The sequence below is a fragment of the Stegodyphus dumicola genome, chromosome 11 (assembly GCF_044657685.1).
Source record: "Stegodyphus dumicola isolate Sdum_Otavi_A_Nest chromosome 11, ASM4465768v1".
Classification (NCBI taxonomy): Eukaryota; Metazoa; Arthropoda; class Arachnida; order Araneae; family Eresidae; genus Stegodyphus; species Stegodyphus dumicola.
Window position 1 is genome coordinate 87,244,197 of NC_140778.1, and position 6,000 is coordinate 87,250,196.

General features: G+C 38.1%; 1 long non-coding RNA gene across 1 annotated transcript in view; it reads right to left on the minus strand.

The window, feature by feature from the left end:
* The window catches only part of LOC118198423 (uncharacterized), an 80,866-nt gene extending 75,150 nt beyond the window's left edge, over positions 1-5,716 (minus strand). The window contains exon 1 of the long non-coding RNA XR_015044064.1: positions 2,557-5,716. This is a non-coding gene — a long non-coding RNA (uncharacterized LOC118198423). The remainder of the gene's footprint in view (positions 1-2,556) is intronic.
* Between the last annotated feature and the right edge of the window lie 284 nt (positions 5,717-6,000).

Here is a 6,000-nt window from a genome sequence, read left to right on the forward strand (position 1 = left end):
TGTAATGTGTGGGTTCCATGAGAGTGTCTTACTGAGGATCACCCCTAGATAAGGGACCTGCTTGGACCAGGGGATGGAGTTTCCATAGAATTTCAGGTTAGACTTGAATTTTTGCTTTCTGGTGAACATTATTGCTTGAGTTTTGTTGATATTGATTTGAATTTTCCATTTGATCAGCCAAGCCTCTAGTGAATGTATGTATTTTTGTAATCGTTGTATAACTGAACCAGCAAATGCACTTTGTGATAGGATAGCAGTATCATCAGCATACATGGCTAATGTTATGTCGTGTGATGTTGGGATGTCGTTCACGTAGATATTGAAGTATGTGGGTCCTAAAAGGGACCCTTGTGGGACCCCAGCCCTGATGGGGTGAGGTGTAGAGTTTGTACCAGATACGTGAACGACAAAGTTTCTACCTGCTAGGTAGGACTTAGTGATGTTTATGATGTAGCCAGGGAAACCCAGGCTGTGTAATTTGTAGGTGAGTGCCTCAAGCCAAACTCTGTCGAAGGCTTTTGCTATGTCAATAAAGACTCCTCCAGTGACTCTTCGGTTCTGAAATCCCTCTGAGATGAGTTCCACGATTCTGTATAGCTGGTTGGTGGTGCCAAGGTCTTTTCGGAATCCAAACTGGTAGGGAATGATGATGTTGTTGCTTTCCAGATAGTTGTTAATTCTATTGAGGAGTACAGCTTCAAAAACCTTGCTTAGCGAAGAGAGTAGACTAATGGGTCTATAGGATTCAGGACTGGATGAAGGTTTACTAGGTTTTAGTATGGGAATTATCTTGGCAGTTTTCCAGAAGGCAGGGTAGTGTTGTAACAGAAGCATTTTATTGAAGATTTTGCAGAGGAGAAAGATGATCTTGGTAGGTAGTTTCTTAATCATTTCATTCGTGATTCCATCTAGGCCAGGACTTTTCTTCTTCTTGATTTTATTGACATAGCTAGTCACTTCCGAAGGCATGACAGGAGGGATGTTGTTAGCGTATGGATTTGTTGGGAGCGTGGAGTGAAAGTAGTTGACAAGTATATCTGTTTGGGGGTCTTGAATGTTGTTAGTGCAAAACTGAGATTCCAGGAGCTGTGCAAGTAATTCTGCTTTCTCAGTTTCAGTGTAGAAGATCCTTTGCGGGCCTTTAAGGGGCGGAATGTTATTGTGGCATTTGGTGTACCTTCTAATAGCTTTCCACAGAGAATTATCATCTGCAGAGAGCGAATTGAGGTAGCTGGTCCAATTGTTTTGTGCTTGTTGTTGTGTGAGAGACTTGACTTTGTTGCAAAGTCTGTTGAAGATCTGCTTATCCTCTCGACATCTAGTTCTTTGAAACTGTCGTCTAGCAGCGTTGCATTCCTTGGTAAGCTTGGCAAGCTCTCTAGATCTGTGAATCTTTTTCTTGATGATTTCCTGCTGTGCATTTTTATAGGCCTCATTTATTTTGGTGGTAAATTCCTGAATTGAACTATCAATGTGGTCCCCAGTGTGTATTGTTGGTAGTGTGTATGGGATGTTGTTTAGAGCTTTGGCGTAATCACGCCAGAGAGTTCTGAAGGCTCTGGTGTCTGTTGTGGTATAACTACTAATGTCCAGAATCATACGAACCGGATTGTGGTCAGATGATAATTCATCCAGCACGGAAATATCCAGTTAATAACTGTATGCAAGATAACTTATATAAAATATCCATTTGCTTTCCTGGCATAAGAAATGCATTTTCCATGTTTTTAAGAATTTCACCAAATAAGAAATAGACAGTTGAAGATTTTATTAGAGTAATTTTAGATGGAAAATTCTTAATTTTCCCCTTATCTAATTCTTTAAGAAAACCAAAAATATCATCTGCTGTATCTACTGAATAAATATTTTACAACAAGTCCTGGCAAACATTGCATTTGATCACCCTTAATTTTTTCATGGCATCATAACCTGAAACATAAACTGGCACTGCTAAAATATCAGAAGAAATATTTTCTATAAAAAAATCATTAATTAGTAAATTTGAATAATCAATTAATATTCGCAAAAGTAAAGATAGAATTCTTATCATAATCTGGTAAAAGGGACAGTCATATTTGATGATGAAATTATAAAACGAAGCTTCTTCTCATTTTCTAATAATTGTAGGTCATTTATTTAATAATCTGAACCTGACATTTGCCGATACATTTCAAAACGTGATTCAGGAGCATCAGTTTGAAATTTTCCTAACAATATGTATTCAGCTTCATACTTTTGAAACAAACATGGAATCAATTGAATGAATGCATCTGTAGTTGTTATTAATGCCTGAAATGTTTGTGGTGATAAAGTTTCTTTTATTGGGACAGAATGTTAAATATGCTATTAGAAAGAAATAATCAAAATAAGGAATTCCTAATGTACTATTCCAAACAAATATTCAAAACAACACTATGCGAAACGTCCAAACTAATGTATTCGATGTTATGTTAAAACGAAATACTTGAATAGGATTGAGAACAGCTACAAATTTTCCTAAATAAATCTAAAAATTAAAAAAGTATAAAACGAAGTATAGATAAAAATATTATTTACCTTAGCGTTAGTGATTTAAAATCACTTAACAGCAAAATATACATCCAAAAAATCTACGACCACGAGTTCACAACCACACACTACCACGAAAACACATCGACCATCTCGAGCACGTGACTTTTGCGCTTCAAGGCCATTATTGGCTGTGCTGCACTGCGATTGGTCTAAAGCTCCTTGAAGTGCTGGGAGTGACCCCACTCCCGGCACTGGTGAGCACTGTGTTGGCCTCCTTTTGGGATTGTACTTCTCAATCTTGATTTTAAAGCTGAACATGTTGTTCAGAATAAATATTGCATAGCCAGCTTAATTCTTCCTCAGCTCAAGCAGAAAAATGGGAAGCTTCTCGAAGTCCTTGGATTTTCCTCTTCGGAACTGTTTTACCTTCTCGATTGGGAATTGACGCCTTTTTAGGTTATTGAGTATTGCTTTCTCCTTTACTGTATACGGTAGATCTTTCGATATCGCTCGTAGTGGTTTTTCGCTTGGTAGCTGAAAAGTATGAAAAGGCTTGCCCCTCTTCTGTAGTATTTTCATTGCAGTTCGATAGTCCTCAATGTTTTTGACGTAACGTTAGCTGTAGATTCAACATTTGCCTCCAGATCTAGATCCTATGCTTCTTTGAGTGGTAGACGGTCCTAAAAAGAACACTTTATCATTACATATTTATCGCACCCTAATGAGGGTTCCAAAGTGGGTGCGTATTCCTTAAAACAGGGCAAGTGGCAGGCTCCAATGCTGCCAAGAGAAGAAAAAATTCCTTTTTTATCATTGTACTACCAGTCGTTAAGGTGGCGCCATCTCTCGGTAGCCATGGAAGATAGTCTGGAAACAAGGAAGTTACCTTGTCTGGAAAGTCAAAATTAGGCTGAGCTTGTACTGTGCCGCCATCTGTTGAGGGGAACTGGAAGGTTCTTGAATTCTGGAACTAGGTTTAGTAAGGTAGCATAAGTGTCGCCATCTATTGTTCAGGTGAAATAAGCAGAGGATGAAAGTTTTTAGTAATGGCATAATCTGAGCAATTAAAATGGCATTTCGAAAAATTTAATTATCTTCTGAGAATCGGAACGTTAGCTCCATTAAATTCTTCTGTGCATGCTTTTCGTAGAAGTTCGTCTATTTCCATCCATCTATTCCTTCGCTGCTGAAATACGATCGGAGGGGGCGTTTCTTCCTCATGAGCTCCTCCTTCTAGTTTCTCAGCTTCCTTCAGTAATTCGAATTTCTTTTGGAATTTCCATCGGAACTTCTTTTTTGGGTAGCTTTTTCCACTTTCTTTGGCGAAATCCACGAGTTTCTATTGCAGACAGTCTTCTCATGTTCATCACATTCTGTTCTGGGTTTTTTCGCTGTTTGGTCCTTTGGTGAGCACACATCTCCTAGCGCATTTTCCTTTCCATGCTCTGCAATAACCTGTACTAAATACTTTATCTTCTCTTCTCTGGTTTTATCATCCATTTCCATACTGGTGCTTGTACCTGCTGTATTGTCCATACTTGCTTATTGTCCATATGTCGTCTATACTGCTATATTGTCCATATGTCGTCGGCTTAGAATTCCTTTTTTTCATTTTTTTGCCCTTCGGAGAAAGCAGATAGTCCTCTTTCCTTAGCGGGAAGGTTTTGTTAGGCTTAAATGAATTAGCAGAGCTCCTCTCGCTTAGTTCATCATTATCGGTGATATCGCCCGGTGCCCTAAAAAAGGACATTTCAAAGTATAGAGGTCCTATAGAGGTTGCCCTAAGTTCCCCTCAATTAAGAAAAACATTAACAGTTCCACCACCAAGCCAGGCAAAAGTTATGCTCAAGCATTGAAATCAACGGTTAATATGGAAGTACCAAAGGCTCCAATTTCTACTGCTGATAATACTGTACGCCCAACTTTTGTAAAACCACCTGTTGCCAATCAGACAGCTAATGGCAATTTTAATCAGCATGTAAATAATCATTATAATTATAATACCAAGAATGATAAAAATAATGAAGTTAGTAATACATCTGCTATTTCAGAATTGTTTAGAATTATGAAAGAAATCCAAGGCCTAAAGAAATCCTTGGACATGTAATAAGCATTTATAAAAATAAATTGCCTGAATTAAGAAAATGTACCAATCTCCTAGATAAGATGCAAGTTTTGCACTTAATCTTTGAAGAAATTCACGCCTTATCTAACTAACTCAATTATGGCTTGTTATTTTCGTGTAATAACATGGCTTAAACCACAAAATTGATGAATTACGTCTGTTTATAAATGAGTATAGTCCTAATGTTTTACTTCTACAGGAACACAAGTTTGGTCCTGCAGTGTCATTTGAAATAGCTAACTATGTGCTCTATCGTCTTGATCGCAGGAGAATCAACCATCACTCTGAAGGGGGCCTAATTATCTTAATTAAGCACTCTATCGCCCATTACCAAACAACACTGCCACAGCTTTTAGCCCTGGAGGCCCTAGCTATCACAGTCACACCACTCACTACACGACCAGTCACTTTTATCTCTACCTACGTCCCATCCAACAATAGATCACATGTAAACATTGTGCAAGATTTTGATGCACTTACTAAACTCAACAGCAAAATCATTTTAGGCGGAGATCTCAATGCACAACACCATGCGTGGAACTGCACGCACAACACATTACTTGGAAATATAATACACCACTTTGCCACTAAGGCCGGTATTACAATTGCAGCTTCACGAACCCCAACACGTTACGATGGTAGGTCTGCTTCAATCCTTGACATATTCTTACTCAAGGGCTGTACATTTAAATCCATTGACAGTTTGAATGAATTAGAAACTCGGCAATCCACCGCGAATACAATGTTCCATATCTGAATGAATATATGTCCACTCTGGCCCTCAGATTTTATAGAAATATATCTAAGGTTTCCAACCCTACTATACCTGTACTAAGTTATGATTACAATACTCAGGCCTACAAAAAAAGGCCTTGTGCTGTTCTAAGACACTTAAATTAATTATTTATATGTATCTGTACCAATTGTTCTATACCTCTGTTTCTTTTATGTATCTATGTATACCGTTATGTCTTCTCCACTATAAGTTATTCCCACTCACTATAATATACTGTTTTTCATTTTTGCATTGATGTACCTAATAACTTGTTATTTCTTTAGTTTTGTGTCGTCTTATGTACTCAATTTACGAATACGAATATCTAAAAGTGTCACATATATGGACTCTGGACTCTGTTGCACATTGGCATTTCTTTTTTACTACTTTACTCCGCACTTATCCTCGCCCTATGGGGCATGTTGGCTACTGAGGTAGCTCAGTCTCTTACCGATCGTTTGGACTCCATCTGCATGAATAATCTCTGCTAAGTGCTACTATTTATTCACTCATATCAGCATTGATCGACCTAGCAGGAACTTTATGTGTTAGAAAATCGCTAATGACGTTATCCTAGGGTAGCGCACCA